The sequence below is a fragment of the Vulpes lagopus genome, chromosome X (genome assembly GCF_018345385.1).
Source record: "Vulpes lagopus strain Blue_001 chromosome X, ASM1834538v1, whole genome shotgun sequence".
NCBI lineage: Eukaryota > Metazoa > Chordata > Mammalia > Carnivora > Canidae > Vulpes > Vulpes lagopus.
Genome location: NC_054848.1, coordinates 6,344,517 through 6,369,475, shown reverse-complemented (window position 1 = coordinate 6,369,475; position 24,959 = coordinate 6,344,517). Strand labels below are relative to the sequence as shown.

The 24,959-nt window shown below is 44.7% G+C and overlaps 1 protein-coding gene across 1 annotated transcript in view; it reads right to left on the bottom strand.

The window, feature by feature from the left end:
- TBL1X (transducin beta like 1 X-linked) overlaps positions 1-24,959 on the bottom strand; it is a 210,983-nt gene that overhangs the window by 63,322 nt on the left and 122,702 nt on the right. The window contains exon 3 of the mRNA XM_041740580.1: positions 3,881-3,969. The gene's annotated coding sequence lies outside the window, so the exon portion shown is untranslated. The remainder of the gene's footprint in view (positions 1-3,880; positions 3,970-24,959) is intronic.

Sequence of the window (24,959 nt, the reverse complement as noted above, 5' to 3'; positions counted from 1 at the left end):
GCAACTTACATCTTCACAGCCACAAGACTGGTTAAAGATGTAAAATACAAAATAAAGTAGTAGTGAGTAGGCTTTGCCCTAGAGACATTTGGGACCACCTGAATCCGTGGTGGGGCCATTCCTGTGCATGGTAGGATGCTAACCAGCAGCCCTGGCGTCTGCCCACCAGATGCCAGTAGCACCAGGTCTTCCAACACAGCCAGATGTCCCCTGGGAAGGGGTGAGGATCGCCTCTGACAGAATCCTTAGGGCGGGGACAAAGGTCCAGGGCCACTCCTCAGGTCATGGCAGGGCAGCCCTCACATTCCTAAAAGCCTTAGCTCCCTGAACATTGGCAGTGCGTCTGCTAAGGGACCACGACTTGGATTCTGTCTTAATCACATCAAGGACCTCACAGAGCTGTTCCTCCAAATGTCCACCAATTCAAGAAGCAGAAGTTAGGAGAGGGGGAAATAAAACAGGTGTGTTCCTTTAGGTAAGAGCCAGCAAACCATGGCCTGCAGGCCATGCATAGTTTTTACATTTTTGAGTGCTTGAGAAGAAAATCAAGAGAACCATATTTTGTGACTCGTGAAATTGATATGACATTCAAATTCCAGTGTCCACAAATAAAGTTTTATTGGCACTCACCCACGGCCACTCGTTTATGTATGATCAACAGCTGTTTTTACACAACAGCAGAGCTGAGTGGCTGTCACAGAGCCCGGCTGGCCCGTGACAGAAAATGCTCTGGTTTTCCCAGCTCTACTGAAGAGTTTCCAGTTCTTTCCCTTTTTACTTTATTTTTAAAGATTTTATTTATTTATTCATGACAGAGAGAGAGAGAGAGACAAAGACAGAGACAGAGAGAGGCAGAGACAGAGGCAGAAGGAGAAGCAGGATCTGTGCAGGGAGCCCAATGCAGGACTCGATCCTGGGTCTCCAGGGTCACGCCCTGGGCCAAAGGCAGACGCTCAATGCTGAGCCACTCAGGCATCCTGAGTTTCTGGTTTCTACATTAGACAACAACTGCCTTCCTCCTTGTCTATTCCCAGCTTGAAAAGCTGCCTGTCTGCTAACCAGCAGGCGATGCCCCCAAATGTGAATGCTCCTCAGGAACAATCCTATCGCTTTAAAGTGAGAGCAAGAAACACCACTGCCAGGGTCGGCCATGAGTGTCTTTCAAAGGAGGCACGTGTAGAAACGAGGTAAGTCTAAGGGAACATATTATCAGTCCTCACTTTCTGATGCATGGCAGGCGACAGAGAGAGACAGGGCATGTGGTTTACAGAAGACTCCCGATCTTACTGATGCACCTGCAATGCGGGTACTGCAGTAGGTACACAACAGTGTCATGTCCTCGCACAATCCCCAATGACCATCTGCATCTGTAAACTATACAATGAGTCACCAAAGGCTACCAAGAAAAAAAAAATCCATAGTCATCTATAAAGTTCAACACCAGTCCCTCGCACACAGTGGGAATTCAATGTGCGCTCAATTCGATTGAAACCTGTGTTCCCTAAGCACTGAGTTAATTCTCAATCAACACACTGATGTCAAACAGACCTCTCCCATCTTCCCTCTAATATTTAGAAGATGGTTCAACATTTCAAAACATAATGATGAATGGAAGAGTCTAGAAGTTCATCAAAATGCTAAACATAGTTACCATGCAACCTATCACTTCTATTCCCTGATATGACTCAAGAGATGCCTGCACAAAAACGTGTACACAAATGTTCCTAACAGCAAAAATATGAATAACGATTCATAGTAACTGGAAGGTCAATGCAACTCAAATGTCCATCGGCTGATGAACACAATGTGGTATGACCGTACAACGGAATATTACTCAGCCATAAAAAAAAGGTTCATGCTACAAGATGGATGAATCTTAAAAATATTAAGTTAGGCTAAAGCCAGGCACAAACTCAACTTAGTTAACATTGTCAAATTTTAGTTTTTATCAGCACACTACAGTTTTGAAATATTTAAGTAAAATATCAAAATTCTTATACATTTACTTTATCAAACAATTTTTACATACTTGGGCTGGCGGGGGGGGTGGGCAGAGAGAGAATCCTAAGTTAGGCTCCACACCAGCACAGAGCCATTGCAGGGCTCGATCTCACAATCCTGAGAGATCATGACCTGAGCCAAAATCAAGAATCGGATGCTTAACTGACTTAGCCACCCAAGTGTCCCTTTACATACTCTAGTTAAATTAAGGACCATCACCTCAGTTCTGATTGAATTTTTTAAAGCAATAAGCAAAATTCATCACCAAATTTCCATCTTTATGTTTTTTAAAAATCTGAAAGATGTTTTATTTTTTTCTTAAAAAAAAATTAAAGACGGGGCACGCCCGGGTGTCTCAGTGGTTTAGCGCCGCCTTCAGCCCAGGGCCTGATCTTGAAGACCCGGGATAGAGTCCCACTTCAGGCTCCCTGCATGGAGCCTGCTTCTTCCTCTGCTTGTGTCTCTCCCTCTCTCTCTCTCTCTCTCTGTGTCTCTCATGAATAAATAAAATCTTTTAAAAAAATTTAAAGACAAAAATACAAATATAAAAATTAAATAATACAGCAGATACAAAAAGCAAACAATAAGGTTGCCTGGGTGGCTCAGTTAGTTAAGCATCTGCCTTCAGCTCAGGTCACATCGGGCTCCCTGCTCAGCGCAGAGAGTTTGCTTCTCCCTCTCCCCCTACTTGCACTCACTCTCTCTCATTCACTCTCTCTCTAATAAGTAAGTAAATTCTTTTTTTAAAAAAAAAAAAAGGTAAATAATAAAATCAAACCCTAAAATTCCATCTACCCCCCCAAAAATAAAAAAAATTAAAAAAAATAACAAACAAAATAAAATAAAACTCCATCTACCCAAAGATACCAACTTTTATAGAACTGCCCATCTGTTTTAGTTTGGCATGTGGGCTTCAACTCTCGGCACCTGTTTGATTTGGTCTTCTGCAAAGTTTATCATCTCCTTGACCTACAAATAATAATCTACATGCTGTTCTAATAAGTTTCAAGGCTAACTAGCAAATCAGATTGCAGATACACAGAAACTGCATTAAAAAACTAATAAAGCAAAAAAAATAAAAAAATAAAAAAAAAATAAAAAAAAAAAAATAAAAAAAAAATAAAAAACTAATAAAGCACAAAGGCACCTGGCTGGCTCAGTCAGTAGCACATGCAACTCTTTTTTTTTGTGATTTTATTTACTCATGAGAGACACAGAAAAAGGGGTAGAGACACAGGCAGAGGAAGAAGCAGGCTCCCTGTGGGAAGCCCGATCTGGGACTCAATCCCAGGACCCGGGATCACGCCCTGAGCCAAAGGCAGATGCTCAACCACGGAGCCACTCAGATGCCCTGAGAGCACGCAACTCTTGATCTCGGGGTTGTAAGTTTAAGCCCCATGCTGGGTGTAGAGATAACTTAAACAGTTTTTTTTTTCAAATCTTTAAAAAAGATTAGTTTCTCTAATCTAATTCTGTAATCTTACAGAATTAAGATACAGCAGACAATGTCTATACTCATGTGCCTGATAAAATTAAACCAAAAAATTAATTATAAAGTCACATTGTTGACAAGGAAGTTTGGTTTTAGTTTTAGAAGGTGTCATCCTCTCCTGGTAAGACCTAGAAAAGTTTATGATAACTGGTACAGTGTCCAAAATTTCTAGAAGGCAGTAAAATGCGAATTCATCATTTAGAATTACTATATACCCATAAGGATCTCACGGTGCTCTACTACCTTCAAATTCAACAAGGAGAAAGACCCGGGACTTGAAAAAAATAGTTTTAAAACAGAAGTTGCTCAGTTTGGGCAAAACGCACTTCCACTTCTCTAAGGGATTTCAGCTAAAGGAAAAGATCCAACAGCAAGTGGGTTGCTTACCTTTATGGTGACTTCATGTGTAGACCTTTGAACCAGTGAGCTCCCCAGCATCCGATCGTACTAACTGCAAAGTGTCTGCCAGGACCTGCCTGGTGAGAAACGAGAGATATGAAGAAGAAACTTAAAATTCCTTGGGAAGTATTCATCTCCGGCCTCTCCCACTTCATTGTTTTCTTTTTCACATCGGTGGCATTGTTTCCCTTTTTCACCTCACCTCAAACTTAACTCATTTGATTATGTCACGATCTTACACTTTAATGCAGACAATGCAGTTATACTTGCAGAGTGAAAGATGAGAAATGAGAGTAGCCAGTCGGTATCAACTGTATGTGTAGAAATCCCAAGAGAGTCTCAAAGTAAATAAAATTAATTTTAGTTCAGATTCTGCTACTGGTATCCTTTAACGATATAATTAATGCCTATTTGAAATGCTTCTGTCTTAGGGACTGTCTCACATGCAACCAAGAAACTATATACACCTCTAAGAGAAGAAAACACACTTTAAGGGAACTTTATAGACATCATTTGGGCTAATGTTTGTAAGTCTTGCATGCATGTCCATGTGTGTACATATATACCCTTGTACGTTCTGTGCTTAAAAACACAAAGAAACATTAGAATCTTTTTTTCAAAAAAAAAAAAAATCTTTTTTCCCCTTTCGACTTCCCTATCATAAAGCAAAAGAAAGGCACTGGTTCAATTTCACAAGGGTTCCACCATTTGCACTTCTGAAGAAGCCAGGTTTGTAAGCTCTTAAGATAACCTTCATATCAAAAACGTGTTTCTACTTTTCAGTCAATATAAACACTAAGCAATCAAGCAGCACTGCTGTAATAGTATTTACCTTCTTCCTCATAAAATGTGCTCAGTTGTGAATGAATCCAGCCTCCGACATTTAAATTAGCTACTACTGTCTATAAGCTCAAAATCTAAGGAAATTAACTGTCATCTTCTCTAAATCCTTATTTAGTCATCTTAAGTGATAAAAAGGTGCAAGGTTAATAGAATTCAAATCCACAAGCGAAGCAATGAGTAAAGGTGTTTCTTTTTTTTTTAATTTTTATTTATTTATGATAGTCACACAGAGGGGGGGCGGGCAGAGACACAGGCAGGCAGAGGGAGAAGCAGGCTCCATGCACCGGGAGCCCGACGTGGGACTCGATCCCGGGTCTTCAGGATCGCGCCCTGGGCCAAAGCCAGGCGCCAAACTGTTGCGCCACCCAGGGATCCCAGTAAAGGTGTTTCTTATTAGTGAATACAGAAACTCATGAAATGTTTTAAGGAAATTCAAGAAAGTTATTCCCATTGAGTCATGTTTATAGCTATACTCCTCAGAGAAAGGAGATTAAAAGGATTTAACAGGTAGGTTCATAGGTCCTTAATTTCCATTACAGTACATTTTTTAAAAAATTTATTCATGAGAGACAGAGAGAGAGAGAGGCAGAGACACAGGCAGAGGGAGAAGCAGGCTTCTCACAGAGAGCCTGATGCGGAACTCGATCCCAGATCCCAGGATCATAACCTGAGCTTAGAAGGCAGCCGCCGAACCGCTGAGCTACCCAGGCATCCCTATGGTACATTTTTTAAAGAAACATCATAAGGATATGTAGGATAAAAGTAATAACCAGGGCAATTTTTAAAACTCTACCATTGAAGAAAAATAATGAGATTTAAACAAAATTTCCCTACAACTCTTTGAGCAGAAATTATTCACTGGAGTGAAGCAGGGATAAAGGAATATTGATTTTGCTCATAAAATAAAAATACATTTCACAATGAAGACAATTTCTGTAGAGCCAAAATAGGACAATACTCCTTACAGTACCTGAAACAGAAAGCAAATTAATATTTTTAGAATTGAGCTGTAAATTGCCATGGGGGGGGGGATGGCCTTATGATGAAATCGCTAAATACCATAAAGTATCAAAATATGAGCAGATGTCACCACAATAAGCCCCAAATTGCGTGAAAATTAAAATACTAAAATCCATAATAATTCAATAAGTAATTAATATATAAACAGCTCTTATTACAAGCTGTTCAAAAAAAACCTTTAGAATCAAATTCTTATTCTTTGGTCCAAACCAGATGGTAACTCACAAATGAGAGTGTTGGAATTGAAGATTATCTTTTATATATGTTGTTAAACTCAGTAAGTGTAATTAGCATCATCTGTGTGTTATAAACACACAAAAATGGGAAAATTTGACTGGTTTGTAACATTCTTCTGCTTATGCAACGTGTCAAAATTAATTAGCATATTGATAGAAACAATAGATTAAAATGATAAGTCCGATCCTCCAATACCTAATCCTAACTGATTGTCCCATGACATCAGTACCCGAACAGAACCACCGTCAGTGGCACCGCCACCTCCTGGCAGTGCTGGCCAAGAGGTTGGTGCACTGCAGAGGACTGGTGTGAAATGCCAGATTTTATTTATTTAATAGAGAGAGAGAGAGAGGGGCAGAGACACAGGCAGAGGGAGAAGTAGGCTCCATGCAGGGAGCCCGACGTGGGACTCGATCCCGGGTCCCCAGGATCACGCACTGGGCCAAAGGCGGCGCTAACCCGCTGGGCCCCCGGGGCTGCCCCATGCCAAGGATTTTAGCAAATGCAATACACTCTTTATTCTCAAAGGTAAGTGAAAAGGACTGCACAATTTTCCGGCAGGGCATGGTGCAGACCCCCCGCGGGCCCCCCGCGCGTGGTGCCCTGGGGACAGTCCCAGTGTGGCGCCGACATCCACCCTGGCAAGTCCCAGAGTTGCCGTCGCTCCAGCCGTGACCCGTCAAGGACGCACCCCGCGATCCCGCTCCGCCCTGGGCTCTCCGGACTCGCCAGTCCGACCACCTCGCGCGAACGGAAGACGTGGCACCCTCTGCGCCCGGCCTGTCACCTAGCGGGACGCCTGCGGCCCCGCCCGAGAAGGCGAGCAGCGGCCGCGCCGGGACCGCTCCGCCTGCCCCGGGGCCTGCCCTAGTCGCTGGGGCCTCAGGGTCCTTGGCCGAAGCCTTACCCTCCCAGGGCTCCGGGACGGACAGGGGCCCCCGCCCCACCTGGAGCAGAGCAAGTGACTCCCCGCTCAGCGGCTTCTCCGAGGGGGTCGGGCACCGGAGAAACTGGGATTTCTTTTGCTTGGCTCTGGCCGCCCCCACCTCCCCAGCTTTAGCACCTGGTCAGGGGAGCTCACATTCCCTCAGACCCACCAGGGCCACCTGAGTTGGGCAATGGTTGTCCACCAACCTTCTCAAGTTTAATACTGAAATTCAATATTGATCCTAAGAAGAGCATGGAAATGCTCATAGTGTGTTAAACCAGGGGCGACTGCGCCTTGCACCCCGGGATATATTAGGCACAGTGTGGAGACAGATTTTGGCTGTCACACGTGGGGGAGCGGGTCCAATGCCATCTAATGCTGGGAGGCCAGGGATGCTGCTGCACATCCTAAAACTCGTGGTCTCCTCAGAAGAAACTGATCCACCCCAAAATGTCAATAATGCTGAAGTTGAGAAATCTATTTATTATTTATTTATCTATCTATTTATTTATTTATTTTGAGAAATCTTTTTAATGGAACAGATTTTAGACGAAGCTCTTCTCTTCATGGCTTCTAATTTTTACTGTGAAATATCAGTAGGTGAAATAATACCTTCCCACAGCTCTTAGATTAAGAAGGAAGTGTCCACGGGAGGCTTCCCTAGATTTGTCATAATGCTTCCTTCCTGGTTGCCCGAAGTTTTAAAATTAAAATTAAAACAAATAGCCCACATGGATCACTAAGTCAAGACAAACACACATTTTCACTGATCATAAATTAAATGCTTATCTATGTAAATATCAATTCTATTTCTTGGTAGAACAGAATCTAATTTGCACAATACAGTTTTTTTTTTTTTTAATTGCCTACATAGAATCTCACGTGGATAAGGACCGAGGCCTCTACCGACAGCCAGTGCCATTTGCCAGCCATGTGACAAAGCCACCAAGGAAGCAGCTCATCCAGCCCCAGTCAAACAGTCAGATGACCGCAGCCCCAGCTGACCTCTTCACTGCAATTTCAGAGCTGCCCCAACAGAACCACCCACTGAATCACGCCAGCATTCCTGCCCCTCAGAACTGAATACTTTGTGAAGGGCAGGCAGGAAAGGTGCATGGGGCAGGGCCCCCTCTGCACGTGCCTCTGCATCATTATCCACAGGCTGAGGAGCATGATGTGTGGCGCTGCTGCCAGAGAAACCTAGCACTAAATGAACTGGAAGCCAAGCAGCCGGAGGTTTAAAATAAGTAGGGGAGAGTTTGCCAAAAAGTGTGTTCCTCAGAAGGAGGTTTTCCAGGTGGTTTGCTCTGCATCATCTGAATACTGCTTCCACAATCCAAGAGGATTGGAAACACGTTTTTTTTTTTTTTTGTACAGTTATTAAAAATCAACAATAGTACAAAGCAAAAAAAAAAAAAAACGAACTATGCCTATCGAAACTATGCCTTAACACGAAACTATGCCTATCGTGTGCCCAGCTCTGTTCCCGGTACTTTTTTTTTTAATTTTTTAATTAAAAAAAAATTTTTTTTTGTTCCAAGTACTTTAAAGTCATGTAACCCTTTATTAAATAATGAAAGAAGCCTACCTACCAGAACCTCATGCCACATTTTCATGGCTGTACCCCCAGGCCCCCCCACCAACCATATCACACCAGGTGATCACATACAATAAATCATCATCCTGCTGTCAGGATCCCCTCAAGGCTCGGAGCCAGAGGCAGCAGGAAAGCTGTGAATCACCCTCTTCATGGAGCTTCACTTCTAATGGGCCCTTCCACATATGGAGGCGTCCCATGGGTGATGGCACCCCACGGTCAATACACTGTGGTCTGCCAACACTCTCAAAGTCCTCTCCTAAACAGCTTTCCAACAAATGTTGAAATTCAAAAGACAATTTTCTGATGGACTCTGAACACATCAGTCAATAGACATTCCCATAAATGGAGGTTGTGCCATCGGAAGACTGCACGCTCTCCAAGAGAAATACAAAAAACACACTTTTTAGACTTTGGAAGCTTGAAATCTAAAGATGACAGTACTTGACTAAAACGAACACAACTGTGCCAAGATGGTAATGACTTATAAAAATAAATGTTACTTTTAATATTATAATAGTATCAAGAAATAGGGCAGTTCTAGATAAGCCTTTATCCATTGGGAATTAATCAGGCCATCATCCTCATTTCTCTTTTTACTCATTGAACTAGGAAAATGGGTACTGCAGAGTGAAAAGTCACAACATATGAATTATTTCCTCCTCTCTTATCTCATCTGTTTTTTAAAAAGTCACTTTTGGAATACATTTAGTTTAGGCGGATTAATTCTTGCCACCCTAGTAAACTGTGCCTTTTTCTGTTTATACATAAGATCAAAGAGACCACACTGAAGGGCCCCCTTCCCTCTTAGAGTTATGCTTATGACCTAGAAATGGTTTGTACTGTTAGTGATAAAAGACACTAATTTTGTACACAAATTCTAAGGTCTAACCTCTGATGTTCTTTAAAAATAAGCTTATATGTCAAACACATAAATTACAAATAGGGACACGTTAAAACATTCTTTTTAGAAGTCTGCATGGTCGAGGCACCTGGGTGGCTCAGTTAGTCAAGTATCTGTCTTTGGCTCAGGTCATGATCTCAGGGTCCTAGGAACGAGTCCCACATAGGGCTCCCTGCTCAGTGGGGAGTCTGCTTCTCCCTTTCCCCCTCTCCCCCATTGGTTCTTCTCTCTAATGAATTAAAAAACATTTTTTTTAAGTTTGCATGGTCACATGACAATATTTGCTGTCCAGCGTCTACAGAAAACATTTAGTAGGAATGTTTCCAGAATTAACACTTTAATATTATTATGTGTAGGTGGTAATCCTGGGTGTGCCATCAATTCTCTTTTAGTGCACAGTAAATTCAATGGATCATTACTCTGCCAATGTGAGAAAGTTTGGTAAAATTCTTGATCCATATTTGAGAGGGAAAAATGGCTACTAGTAAAGTGTGTCCATAAAGCTGGCCATCACAGCCAGTTACGGCTGACATCCGTTTCCCAAGTCATCCCGTTAGCACTCTGCACACGACCCAGGACATGTATAGGAGCTTTCTTTAGCACCCCATTCTCTGTGGTCCAAGTAGACAGTGTGGACTTACAAACCATGCAAAACTATAAGCACTGATTTTCATGTTGCCCAAACTTGGGGCAAGGTTCATTTTAGTGTTGGTTCATAAAATACCCGTTCTTAGATACACTAACATGTGTTACTTAATGCAAAGCTTCCAAGATCGAGTAAGTCTGGGAAATTCTAAGTTAAAAAAGGTAAAACAGATCCGAAAAGCTGAACAAACCCCAAGCCGGATAAACACCAGAGAAAACCCTAACAAGACACAACCAATTTCCTGAAAAATCAGCAGTAAAAAGAAACTCTTAAGAACAGAGGGAAAAAACACAAATTACACCCACAGGGAAATATAATAAAACTTACAAACTTCTTGTCAGAAACGATGCAAGCCAGAAGACAATGGAATGAAATCTTTAGAGAGCTCAAAGAATGTGTCAACTTAAAATTCCACTCTCAGAACAGCTTTCAAAAGTGAAGACAACATAAAGACTCTTTAAGACAAACAAATGCAGAGAGAATTCAATGCCAATATGCCTGTCCTACAAGAAAAATTAATTTAAGTTCTTTAAGGGGAAGAATAATGAGCTCAGATGGACATCTGGATTTATGCAAAGGAACGATGAGCGGCAGAAATGGTAAAACACGGGGGTAAACAGAAGAACATTTTATTCTCATCTGAAATTTCCTTTTACGTATAATTGACTGCTTAATGCAAAATTAGTTAACTGTACTGTGATTTCCTAAACACATGAAAGTAAAATGCATGACAATAGTAGTACCAAGAAGGAGGGATGGAAGAAGAGAAGCACACTGCTGTTAGATCCTCACACATGATGGGGCAAGAGATGCCAATGCAAGACTGTGACAAGTTAAAGACAGCTATCGCAAGCATTAGAAAAACACTAAAAATTAGGGGCGCCTGGGTGGCTTAGTCGGCTGAGCATCTATCTGCCTTGGGCTCAGGTCACGATCCCAGAGTCCTGGGTTGGAGCCCCGCATTGGGCTCCTTGCTCAGCGGGGAGTCTGCTTCTCCCTCTCCCACCCCTTCGTGCTCTCTCCCAATAAATAAAATCTTAAAAGAAAAACACTAAAAATTAAAATTAAAAAAAGGTACAGCTAATAGCAGTAAAGTGGAATCACAAAAACATTTTTAATTTATGCAAAGAACTGCAGGAAGAAATAGAATGGTACAAATAGAAAACAAATAGCCCGTGGTAAATGGTATAGCCATTCTGATTAAAACGCTGATTGTGGGACTGGATCAAAAAGCAAGATTGATTAAATAAATAAATAAACAAACAAACAAATAAAAGCAAGATCAAACTACACTGTCCATGACAAAGCCACTCTGGATTAGAATATACTCGGTCCACGAACAGAGTATATATGCAGGTATATATACCCAGTACACACACTGGCCATATATCATGGACACAGTTTCTTTGGATATATGAATTCTTCTCAATTTAGCGCTCTCCTTTGTGATTTCTTTCACTTTTTACCTTTCTTCTTGAATCTGGGGAAGACACGTTTGGGGTGAAGAAAACCTAAAGAACATGTACCACAAGTGTTTCCGGGCACAACATCCATGTGCCTGTGTAAGGGATTCCTGAGTGAAGGTAACACGATGCAGTGGTCCTGGTGTGTCGGAGGCCGACTGTACAAAGCCTAGACCACTAGGCTCCCTAAGAAGTCTGAGCACAAGCACGTGGAGGTTGCGTCCAGCTGTCCACCAAGGACACACACCTCTAGAGGATTAAGAAATGTCACAAATGTGAGAAGTCACAACATCTGCTCTTGGAAACCCGCTTTGATCGGGGTGGTGGCCATGGGAGGAATGGAGCAGAAGTGGCTTTCCAGAAGGCACGGCAGCACCACCCTGCGCGAGCCCCACTCCCCACCCTCTTAAGAGGTGCTGGTCTGTAACCCCGGCGACCCTCCCGTGCAAGTCTACCCGAGTCAGCTGCCTGGGCCATGGCCCTGGGCCACTGGCCGCCGCCGCAGCCAGTACAGGACTCCCGGAGAGCTGGCCTGGCCCATCAAGAGCCTCTACCATGAAGGCTACCACACTTCATTTTAAAATCAGAGAGAATGATGTTTTTTGTATCTTTGATGAAGATGCGTGCAAGCCAGGCACTTTAGTGAGTGCACACAGGTACACGTTTTGTGAATCTTACATGTGGAGAGACACACAGGAACTCCCCAAAGTACTTAATGATGAAATGTTCTCCGTGTGCTCTATTATTTGTCCAGTTAAGGCTCCTCTATTTACTACCCTCCCCTCTTCTGAAATTGAGCTTTGAAGTTAGGAGACTGGGCGCCTGGCTGGCTTGGTCAGTGAAGCGTCTGCCTTCAGCTCGGGTCACGATCCCGGGATCCTGGGATCGACCCCGCATCGGGCTCCCTGCTTCTCCCTCTGCCCCCTGCTCATGCTCTCTCTTTCTCAAATAAATAAATAAAATTTTAAACAAGCAAAAAAGGTTGGGACCTCTCTGGACATGGCAACAGAGGGCAAATTCCAGGGCCACAGCGCAGCAGTGAGCACGCTTTTTCTGTAAAGGGCCGAACAGTAAGTGTCTTTCTTGGATTCTGCGGCCAGTGGGCCAGACCGTTACAACTACTCACCTCCCCCGGAAGCTCAGTGCAGGAATGACAATACGCAAAGAGATGCGTGAGGGGCTGTTTCAGTAAAACTTTATCCACAAAAATAGGCCGTGGGCTGGGTTGGCCTCTGGGCAGTAGCTTGCCCACACCTGCCTGGGGGCACTACCGTGTTAGATTTATTGAGCTGTGCACTCCTGACTCATTACTAAATTTGAACAGACAACCTACTAATTTCAAGGGGGACTTTAGACACCCCACGTGCAAACAAAGAAAAGTGCTTTATTCCAGAAGTAAAGCAGATCTGTGCTTTGTTACGGAGAATGACCACAGTGAAGGAGAACCAGCAGAAGCATCCCGGGCTCTTGAGCACCGGTCTCTGGGCCCTGGGCATTCACACGGCTGCCACCAGGAGTCCTTTGGCCAGTCGTGCAAATGTTGCATCATGTTAACGTGGTGCTTTCAGGACCCAAGTGCAGAAAGTTTCATTAAACTTCCCAGTTCCTTCATGGGTCACAGAAGTGTGAAATTAAACAGAATGACCTCATCAGTTGGGAAACGTCATCTTTCATTTATTTTGCCTTTAAAACTTATGATAGGTAAGTAGACTTCAGTTTTTAGAGAGGCCTTAGGTTCACAGCAAAACTGAGCAGGGGTACAGAGAATTCCACACGCCCCTGCGCGCACTCCCGCCCAGTCGGCCCCCTCTCCGCACCCCCACCGGACGGGGCCTGTGCGCGTCCTGAACCTCCTCCACTAACGTGGCACTCCCAGCCAAAGTCCGTGGTCTCCCTTAGGGCTCACTCTTGGTACCGTGCGCTCCGTGGACCGAACAAATGTCCGGTCACATGTATCCACCCCTACAGTAGCCCCCAGAGAGCCTCTGTACTCCGCCGCTTCCTCTCTTCCTTCCCCAACGCCCGGCGATCGTTGACCTTTTTTACTGTTTGTGTCAAACTTTCTCTTTCCAGAACACCCCAGTGTTGGAATCACAGAATACGAAGCCTTTTCAGACGAACTTCTTTTCACCTGATCATGTGCATTTCAGGATCTTCCAGACCTTTTCATGGCCTGATAGCTCATTTCTTTTGAGTGCTGAATACTAGTCCAGGGTCTGGATGGACCACAGCTTATTTACCCGCTCACCTACTGAAAGACATGTCATCTGGGTTGCTTCCAGGTTTTGCCAGGGATGAATCAGGCTGCTGTAAACACCTGTGTGCAGGCTTCTGCATGGACAGAAGTTTTCAACTCCATTGGGTGAATTTTAGGGTTTTAAATGCCATTAAAATTATGTAAGTACTAGGTGTTCACGGGAGAGATTTTAAGTGGGTCTCAATTATAGGCAGTTTCGACCCCTGAGGGTCCATCTGCCCCAAGGGCAATGTCTGGAGAATTTCTGGTTGTCGCAAGGTGGGAGGGAGGTTCTACAAGCATCTAATGGGTAGAGGCCACGGACACTGCTCAACACCTCACAGCACAGGTCGCAAATGTCAACAGAGCCCAGGTTGAGCAATCCGCACACGTAGGTAAAATGTGCAAAGTCTTGTAAGTCGCTACCTTGCTGGCTCTCAGTGTGTAGGGAGAAGCTCTGTAGCAGGCTGCTGTTGCGTGTTCTGATTTTTAACACAAATTTTACAAAGTATAATCTTTTAATTCGGTCACGAGAGGCACAGCTCAGCTGTTTCCATCATTAAAAGTCTTGAACAGCAAGGCTCACTACGCTCTCACCGATATAAAACCGCTCCCTGGCCCGCCCCCACGCGCAGAGGAAGTGTTATCGTCTATAAATCCCCTTATGTCCAGTATGTGACAGCAGCCCTCTTCATCATTCCCATTTGGGAGGTAAAAAGGCTGAGCTCTAGAGAGTTTAAGTGAACCGTCTAGACTAGTTTCAAAGCTTCTAAGTGGTAGAATTTGAACCCCAGAGTTCTGGCTTTGATTTGAGTGCTCATATCCTTCCATATCACACCAATTCATAATGTACAATAATCTGGATGGAAGGCAGGTCAGAATGTTGTACAACAGAAATAAACAGGAATTTGCAGCTGATAATACCACTTATTGAAGAGAAGTCTTCCAAACACTCTGGATAATGGATTTGTACCCATTATATGTCATTCATTCGGCTCCTCTTTCATAGCCTGAGTGGGTCTGAAATGGATTTAGCCATTTACACCGTACTTACAAGCAACTGGGTTCAATTTGTTTTTGGATTTTCTGTGAGATGTGATCGTTTCTGATGGACTCACATCAAGCTCTCCCAGCCAGTCTCTGTCAGGTGTCCAGACCACGGCGGCAGGAGCAAGAGCGAGCCATCGTGGGGTCTGCATTCTGCTCATTCTTATAACGCAAAATCCAGGCAGACTGGAGTCTTGGACCAACACTGTGTATCTTATTAATGGAGACCATTCATTCACAGACGAAAAGGTCATTCCCCTCACCAAGAAAGCAGCAGAGTGCGCGGCCAGTTGAGTAAGTATAACTGTGGAAAACAAATTTCCTTCCTGACCCACAGAATTCCAGTCTTGGGCAGTAAATGCTGTGCCATGTCTACGGACCCTAATTCCTGTGAGAACGGTTACACTGCTGCTCGATCTGTCTCCGATGCAGTGCTTCCCCCCAGTCCACCCCTGGTACTGGATACGTGGCGAGGCCACGAGCAGCAGGAATTATTAGAGCAGATGGTTATAAAATCAAGGGAAGTACGTACACCGCACCGGAGAAGTGTGTATTCTTACATTAGGCCTTATTTTATGCATCTGTAGCTACAACCCGAAGTATCACCCCGTTCCTAAGATGAATGTCGCTCTCTCTGTGAGAAGCGCCAACCTCTCAATGTACTTCCAGACCTTTCCTTTCTTGCTATCTGCCACTGCCCCCTCGAATCCACCGCAGGTGTGGATGCCACTCAGCCCTTGGAGAGTGAGACCGCCTCTGCTTTCTTGCGGGGGACCCAGTAGTTACATTTTCTTCCTCAATGTCATGTGGCTGAACGGCAGTGACACCGGTTTACTCCTGTGTGTGATGGCTGCAAACGGAGTCTGTGGCAGTCAATCACTTGGGGAAACAGATACTTCAGGAGCTTTGCTTGAAGCCATGACCTAGAATCCTAGCATCTCATGAAAACGCGCTCGGACGTCAATCGTGGGAGGCAGGTAGTTGTCGCTGACTTCTGCACAGGAACGAGAGAGGACACTGCAAGAGCACAGACTCCGGCCAGAGGAAGGCTGAGCACTCCATCTGTCAGCAAGACTCCTGTTTTCTGGGGCGCCCGGCTGGCTGGCTCAGCTGGTAGAGCATGCAACTCTTGATCTCAGGGTCGTGAGTTTGCGGCCCACAACGGGCACAGAGATTACTTAAAAAAACAAACACACAAAATGATGACTCGTATTTCCCTACGATTTAAAAGGACGACGGAGGGGCGCCTGGCTGGGTCACCTGATGGAGCACGCAACCCTTGATGTCGGGGTCATGGGTTTGAGCCTCATGCTGAGGGCAGAGATAACGTAAAAAATAAAACTTTAAAAATATAATAAAAATAAATTAGAGAAAATAAAAGGGCGACTGAATCTTGTGACAGAAAAACACATGGTTTAAAAACTTGTAAACTTTCTATAAGTCAAAAGAGCTCAGCTGACGGGTCAAAATCCCCAGGTTCCTGGGGGCTGTGACAGTCCCACTGGCTTCTGAGCCTGAGCTGGGGTGCTGAGGCCACAGAAAGCAGAGGCACCTCGTCCTGCTCAATCAGGAGCACATAGGCCAAAACGCCCGTGTGTGGTGCAAAGAGAAGCACAGCGCTGTGTGACGCTCCATGGTGGTGGGAATGCGGTGTTCCACGTGGCTCTGTCCCCCACACGGTCACCCCCCCCCCACCCCAGCATCTCAGGGGCTCTGCAAGTGCACTGCCAGGAAGGTGTGAACCTGGGAGCAGTCCCAGGCCATCTGGCCCTCAACCCTCCACCCTCCTCCCCTACCCCACAGTGTTGTCTCCAGGGTGCACTTTTAAGGGACTCTTAAAAATAAGCACCAGGAAACCCAGTTGTTGCAGCGGTCAGCATTTCCCTTGAAGGTCAAAGTCTGGCCTCTATCTTGCTTGGCCCTCTCAGCCACGCTCTACTTACACCCAGTCTCAGCTGGCTTCCTCCTCCCTGGATTCCAATGTTCTTGTTTCCCAGAAATTACACTCAGTTTTGGGAAAGGGGAATGTCTCCTTTATAAAGCAATTTGGCAGACTGTTGGAGAAGCATCGTGGCCCTGGAGTGAGGCCGGCCGTGGCTAAATCCCAGCATCCCCCACGGAGGGCTGTGTGTCTCCTGGTGGATAACTTCATCTCTGTGCCACGCAACACGCACAGCGCTCTATAGTGACACGGCACAGATTCACATAGTCAAATATACGTGACACCGGACACGTAGGCTTGTATCAAATGAAATTATGAGAATACTCATGCAACAGCAACAGCTGTCAACCCTGGCCGCTGGAATGGTGCTATGTTCCTTCTGTTCTACTAATCATTCTCTCAGGTTTTTACAGGGAAGAGAAAAACTGTGAACCTAAAAAGACAAAACAAGATGAATCTTATTTGTATTTTATCACAATTAAAAAAGAGAATCTTTTTTTAAGATTAAGATTTTATGTTTAAGATTTTTTTTTAAGATTTAAGATTTATTCATGAGAGACACAGAGAGAGAGGCAGAGACACAGGCAGAGGGAGAAGCCAGGTTCTCCACTGAGCAGGGAGCCAGGTGCAGGGCTCGATCCCAGGACCCTAAGATCATGACCTGAGCCGAGGGCAGATGCTGAACCAGCGGAGCCCTCCTAGGCGCCCCACACAATTCAAAATTGTTTCAATAAATAAAAAATAAAAAGCCAAGACGAACCCAAAAACATTTACACCACTCACTACTCTAAAGGCCTAGGTTTTACGAAGTCTCTCCTAAGAGACGCAGACGGTCACACGAGCGCGAGGGAATCAGGTTCTCATTTCGACTGGGACATAATCCTGTTTATCGGTGGTTTTCTTAAACGGAGGCGTATTACTTGGTTCGCAAACAAGTGCATTTTTAACTGAGCAAGCGTGTTTGGGAAGGGAAGTAAGCACAGTCCGAGGGGAAAACAAACCGGATCAGACGAACTGTGGACACGACGATTCTCGAAGAGCGGGCTGGGAAGCGCTTCAGCTCCGCTCGCCCTACGCCTCAGCGACCTCCTCCCGACACATGTCACGGCCCCGTTGTCCATGCAAGTACACTTTCGAACACAATTTCAAAAAGGGGGGAAAAGTGCCAGCGCTCCGTTTCCTTTAAAAATCAAATCCAGGGAGGGTAGGATTTCGGTGTGGTCTCGGATTTAAGCGCAGCCTGGTTTCCGTGGAGCCTGTTCAAATTTCTGCTAGGAGCTAAGATCACGGTCCCGAGGTACAGAAAATCCTAGGTGGATGGCACCCCGGGGCGCTATGCCAAGCGAGGTCCGAGAAAGACCGGACCAGTGCCGTCTGATTTCACGGATCCAGAAGCAGAGAACAAACCCAGGCTGCCAGCGTGGAGGCGGCGGAGGCGAGCGCCCACGGCCGCAGCGGGGCCTCCGTACAGTGCGCCGCACCCACCGGGATGCTCTGGCCACAAATTACTCTCTGAACGCTCCGCTCAGATGAAGGGAGATGCTGAACGGAGGAAACCGATGCTATTTCAGGTGCCCGGTTGTGCGAACAGAACTTTGCACAACGCACACGCAGCCCTCGCAGCGGAGAAAAAGAAAAAAAGCTCTTTACAAAAAATGTTGAAAACACCCTACGGTTCCAAGTGTGACATTTACATGGTTTTATTGAAATATCACAGATTGAAAATAGAAGACTGCCTTTTAGTAGGGTACAGACCTTGTCCAAAAAAGCGTAGGAAAAAAAAAGCGAATTTTGAGAAACAAACCACAAATTTCGTTTCCTCCATTAGTCAGAGCTTTCTCTCTTATTCACTGGAAGGGAGAATTTCTTAAAACACAGGACAGAGAGGCAAATTTTGGTACTGGAAATGGAAAAGGAAATGTGTCTGAAAGGGGCAAGCCTCGAACTTGGTTGGGGTGAGGGCGCCTGGCTGACTCAGGAGGTGGCGCGTGCAACTTCTGCTCTCGGGTGCTGAGGCTGAGCCTCACACTGGGTGTAAGAGATTAAAAATAAAATCTTAAAACAAGACAAAAAACTTGACTCTGCGGCTTCAGCAATGAGCACCGGATGCTTATACGTGAAAAGGGGCGGAAACGAGGTTTGGAACAGCGTGATTAAGGAGGTGGGTAGCGTGATGGATCTATGGAGAACCTTGCAAAAGCCCAGGTTTCGGAGGCGCAGGGGACACAGATGTAAATATGCTTGTCTGACCTCTTATAATTCTAACCTGTTAGACCAGAGGTTGGCAGGCTCGTTCCCGAAGGGTCTGAGAGTAATTATTTTTGGCGTCGTGGGCCATATGGCCTCCTCTGCTACAATCACTCCACTCTACCTCTGTAGGGAGAAACAGTCATGCACAACACACACGCCAATGGGTGGAGCTGCGTTCCAACAAAACTTTAATTATGTACAATAAAATCTGAATTTCAGAGAATGTTCATGTATCATGACATTCTTCTTCTTCTGATATTTAAAAATGTAAAAGCCATCCTTAGCTTGTTGACTGTACGAAAGTAGGCACCGGGGCTAATTTTGGCCTGTGGGCGTTCGCTAGCTCTTATGTTAGATAACATGAGTCATGGTTGGATGCCATTTCTATCACATCTCACAAAGATTACTTCAAAATGAACCCTCAGGAAAACAGTATGATGGTCCCCCCAAAAAATTAAATATAGAACTACCATACGATCCAGCAATTCCACTTCTAGGTATAGAACCCAAAGAACTTAGAGGAGGAAGGTGAACAGATACTTGGACTGTGGTGTTTGTGTAGCGGCAACATTTTTCACAACAGCCAAAGATGAAAACTACCCACGTGTCCACTGGGGGACAAGTGAATAAAACAAAGCTTATATGTATTATACACATACATATAGACACGATGGAGTAGTAGTCAGCCTTTGAAAAGAATAAAATTCCGACCCATGCTCCACTGTGGGTGGGCCTCGAGGATATTACGTGAGGGGAAATAAGCAGACACCTAAAGGCGAAGAGTGTAGATCCTACTCATGAGAAGTACCTAGCGTGGCTAAAATTAGACCCAGAGAGCGGAATGGGGTTGCCGGACCGGAGGGTGGGCTGAACAGAAAGGAGTTGCTGCTGTTAACAGGTACAGAGTCTTAATTTGGGAAGATGAAAAGGTTCTGGGGATGGACAGTGCATCAATCTTAATGCAAGTATAGTTAAAGTTTGCCACTTTGTGTTTATATTTTTAAAGGTGATTTATTTGGGAAAGAGAGTGTGTGCATGAGCCGAGATTGGGGGGAGGGGTGGAGAGAGAGAGAGAAATCCCCAGCAGACTTCACCATGAGCAGGGAGCGCAATGCAGGGCTCGATCCCAGGACCCCAAGATCACAACCTGAGCTAAAATCAGGAGTTGGATGCTCAATGGAGCCACCCAGGCATCCCCAAATGGTAAGTTTTATGTTATGCATCATTTATACCACAACAAAAGAAAAGTTCAAAGAAAACGAGTCTTCAATACAAATGCTTTTCTTTCAAAAGATCCTGCTCACTGGCTAAAAAGAAAAAAATATATATCAAAATGGTGTGAGTTAAACTGGACACCAGCCAACTTATTTGGAGCTAACATCAAGAATAACCACTTTTTCTTTCCTGAGCCAGTTTCAAACTCTTACCTACAAAATGCAAAATGGACTCAGCGCTCTCTTCAGATTCATAGGTGACACTGTGAGATACCTCCTGGTGGAAGAGTCATTCTCTGGAAACAATCTCAGAATCTTGGCATTCTCTGAAATGTCTGCATGTGAGTCAAACCCAGAAATTCTTAAGCCAGTTTCTGGCCCTGGAGAATTTTAGCTACATGGTAGCAGAATGACACATACGGTTTAATTAAATTCATATTAATCTCTGTGGCTGGGAAATGGGATGGAAGTTCTTGCTCAATCAAGATCTTATAAAAGCCATTCAAAACAAAATTAACACATTATGCCATTAAATGATGTTCAGGACCGTACTCCTGGTTGTTGGCAAAAACTCTAGAAGCCTAAGAAAAGTAACAGGTATTCAGATTTAATTAATCTCTGCCAAATCATCTCTCCCTACCTCTGATGAAAGCTTCACGGTAAAAAAAAAAAAAAAAAAAAAGGAAATTCAGGCATAATTCTTAGTGGAGGCTGTTCCCTTTACTTTATAACAAGAAAGGAGTTAATAAGATGATGACATTAACAGATTTCTCTCAAAAAGTTTCCAGATGGTGGTTCACCAAATTCTGATCTTCTACAAGCTTGCCTAAGTCTTTAGGAAAATATAAGGGGCTAGCAAATAACTATGGCACCCTAAGATCCCGAAAGGCACCTTCCTGAGCTCTGGGCCCCTCGCAGTGGCGGCAGAGTGTGCGCTTCGGGGCAGGCCTGCGCTGCCGGTCACCTCCCCGGGGAACGCATCCCCTCCCCGCCTCGAGACCCCAAATGCACTTCTGGTCCTGGCTCTCCCAGCTCCACACTCATCCCACATGATGTGTCCACTTGGAAGTGCAACCAGGATCCCAAACGTGGCCTGTCTACGATGGAGCCCTGAGCACACCGTCCCTCACCTCCCTCCCACTCAGCGAACATCACCAGACCCACCCTCCTCCGGCCGGGACAGCTTTCACCTCTCACGTTCCCAAGCTCGGCCCCATGTCTCCTTATTACCTCTGACACAGAACCCCCTCCACCCAAGTCACCTGCTCACAGTCCTGTTCCTGTCCTTTACGGCACATGTTGTTACCAACACATCTGTTTCTCTGCCTACTGCCTGTCTAGCTCCAGTAGGGCAGGGGTCTCTGCATCCACAACACTGAGCTCAGAGGGTGCGGAACTCAAAGCTGAGCTTTGTGCCTCCTATAAGAACGAAGCTTAATACACAGGACAAATTTTTTTTAAAAAACCCCACTTACTTCAGAATACAGTAAGATGTACTTAATGCCAAAACTCCACTGAACACTGCAATTTCCTTCTCGATGACTCATGCACCATTTTCGGGTCTTGCAGGGCTTTATAATACACGTTAATGATAATCATAAAGTAGGGAGAGAAGTAGAAGCTGTGCAATCTCACAGCCCTCTAAATGTACACAGTCACGAGCAGATGGCGACGCATCCCCACGTTACCTACACATAAGAGCTTAATATCATTAGCACATAAACTTTACAACCAACTTAGTCCAACACATACGGAATTACTAGACTTCGCTCTTCCCTCTAAGATAAACAGCACCCAGTGTTCGTAAAGGATTCTGCTACTCCCAGCGGCCGGGTGCCGCTCCCGGGCCTTGTCACTGCCCCCCAGGCCCTGGCTTATTTCCACTGCACGACTCAGAGCCAGGAAGCCCAGATATAACCGACACGCATCCAGTCTTTTCACTTCCTCTGCAGAAGAAACGTTAAGGACGGATGCCCAAGGCACAGAGATGTGTGCTCCCAGCTGGACAGTGGCAGGCAGACCTGTCCCTGCCCGTCCTCCCCTCCCCCCCAAGTTTCCATATGCGGTGTCCCCAGACTGGTCCAGGCTTGCCCCCGCCCTCCTGTGCTCTGCTGTCCCTGCTCCTGTAACTATAGACTATCAAGACGTCGCCCAAGCTGACGAAGTATGAGTGCGCACAGAGCCTGCCGCTAGCTTCTCACAGAAACGAAGCCGAAAGCTCTACAGACTGGATTAGGTCGGAGTCCTTTACACAAAGGCCCTGGGATTCGGCGCAAGACAACCAAGACTCGGGGATCGGTAGATACAGATACAGGCTGGGGGATCGGGAGACACAGACAAGAGATTTCTGTGCACGTTTCACGTGAGAAAACTAGAAGCTAGAGACCCAGCAAAATGCACTATGCCCTGTGGCTGGAGTCTCCCGGGGAGAAGCTCTGCGTGGGAATCCTCCTCCGTCCTCCAAATACTGACTGGCCCATGACTGGGTATTCGCATGCTTTAGGTTACAACAACACAACAACACAACACACAATGCACACATAAGTGTGCGCCTGTTTTATGATGCCCAGCTTTTACTGACTTTTTAAATTAATATGACCATGCCCCGGCCACATTTTGGGGGAGGTGGTAACAGATAACTTCTGTGGTTTTTTTTTCCCCACACAAAACTGTGTACGTTATCTCTGAGTGATATATGTGCATTTATAATGTGTGTGAATCAAGAAGTCATCTGTGATTACGCCCTGAAATTCTTTTAAGATTTTATTTATTCATGAGCGACAGAGAGAGAGGCAGGGACACAGGCAGAGGGAGAAGCAGGCTCCCAGGGGGAAGAGTGATGCGGGACTCGATCCTGGGACCTCGGGGTCAGGACCTGAGCCAAAGGCAGATGCTCAACCACTGAGCCACCCAGGCGTCCCTACACCATGAAATTCTAAACAGCTAATAGTGACTGCTCACACGTTTGGGAGTCCTGAGAAGGCCTAAGGTGACACGGCTAAAGCTTCAATATGAAATTATGCAGTAAAATCACTATAATATTCCAGACACCATGCCCTACACAAATCCTCTGAAGCCCCTTTACAAAATGAAATGTCTGAGTGCCTAATACATACCATAGATAAATTAAAATTATTTTCACTAAAACTGGTTTCTTAGTTTTAGAAAAGAATATTAATTTGAAATTGAAGTAAGTTAATTTTCCACTTTGTTGAATGTTAGCTCATAAAAATTCTTTTTTATAAGAATTTTTTCCTAAAAATTTTTGGATTTTTTTGGAAGTTTTTTTCCCCCTAAATGCAGCTATCACCGAACGGAAATACAAACCTGTGAAATATGATAAATTTTAAAAAGAAAATAAAATGCTGATCTTTGATCTAATCACTTAACTTCACTTCCACCTTCCAAAGAGGGGCTTGAAACTCCTTTCCTCCAAAAGATGGTGACATATGGCCTTCTTGATCCCAAAAGGAATGGCCTGCTCATTGCCTCCTTGGGGTCCCACGATATTCCGTACAAGGTGCGTGAAAGAACCAACTTCCGTGTGCCAGGAAGGGCTCTCTTCTACATTTCTCATGCCTCCTCCAAATGCGAGACCTAAGACCCTTATACATGTTTGCATCTACCTATCTACTCCAGTGGTTTGCCAGCAGGGGTGATGGGGACACTGGGTTACCCCAAATGTCAATAATGCTCAGGCTCAGAAACCCAATCTGTTCCCTTATGAGAATTTTTCTTTGTCCTACAACCAGTTGTCATGTTCTATACAAATTTAACTTTTTTCCTTGCTCCTCCTATGTTGTCTGCAAGACATCTCTGTCTTTTGGTAGGAACTCAATCTTCCTTATTTATCCAGCACTGAGAGACAATCTGCAGAGTCTTAATGTTTCTATCTTCTAAAGCCACTGTCCTTAAAATACAACATTCAATATAATTGTTTGGAACAAATATATTCTGCTAAATTTAAAATAATAAAACACTTACCACATGCCACTCAGTTTTAAAAATTAGGTCATATAACACCATTAATGGACAGTAATTATCCCAGAATATTTTTATTTACAGTATCTTCTTCATCAAGATGAGAAAACACACACACGCGCGTACACACGCACGCACATGGGAAAAAAAAAAACCCAAGGATGATCTGAGTCAAAGAGATCTCAATGAACCTCAATTTCTATTCTATGTAGAAGACACTTGGAAATCTTTTAGTTATTTAAATAATCTCTACCCACAAAGTGGGGCTCAAACTCACCACCCCGGCGCCCCTAGAAGGGGCAGCAGCGCTCAACTACCAGAGAACAGTGTCTACCATCAGAGGAGGCTTAGTGGACAGATGGAGGAGGAGGAGAAAAGAAGAACAACAGGATCAGATACACACCAACAGGTTCAGGATTTACAGGACATCTACTTAAAATGCAGAAGATGAATCATTATTAACACTAGTTCATCATAACCACTGTCACAAAAAGCAGTACCTGCCAGACACCAAAAAAACAACCAATTTAGCCAAAAACGATTGTCAAATTAAAATCAAATTAAAAACCCCGTCGCTGTTCCTCCCATCTCCCCGTTACACCATCCCTACTGGATTTTAATGGCTCGATTACTCAAAACAGTGTCATATGGATGAAGTCCACATTTAAGTGCTTGTCGCCACTCGTTCTACTGGCACATGGATATCAGGAGTGTAAAAGTCACCATAAATGTAAGGAAGTAATCCATCACCACGGGAGC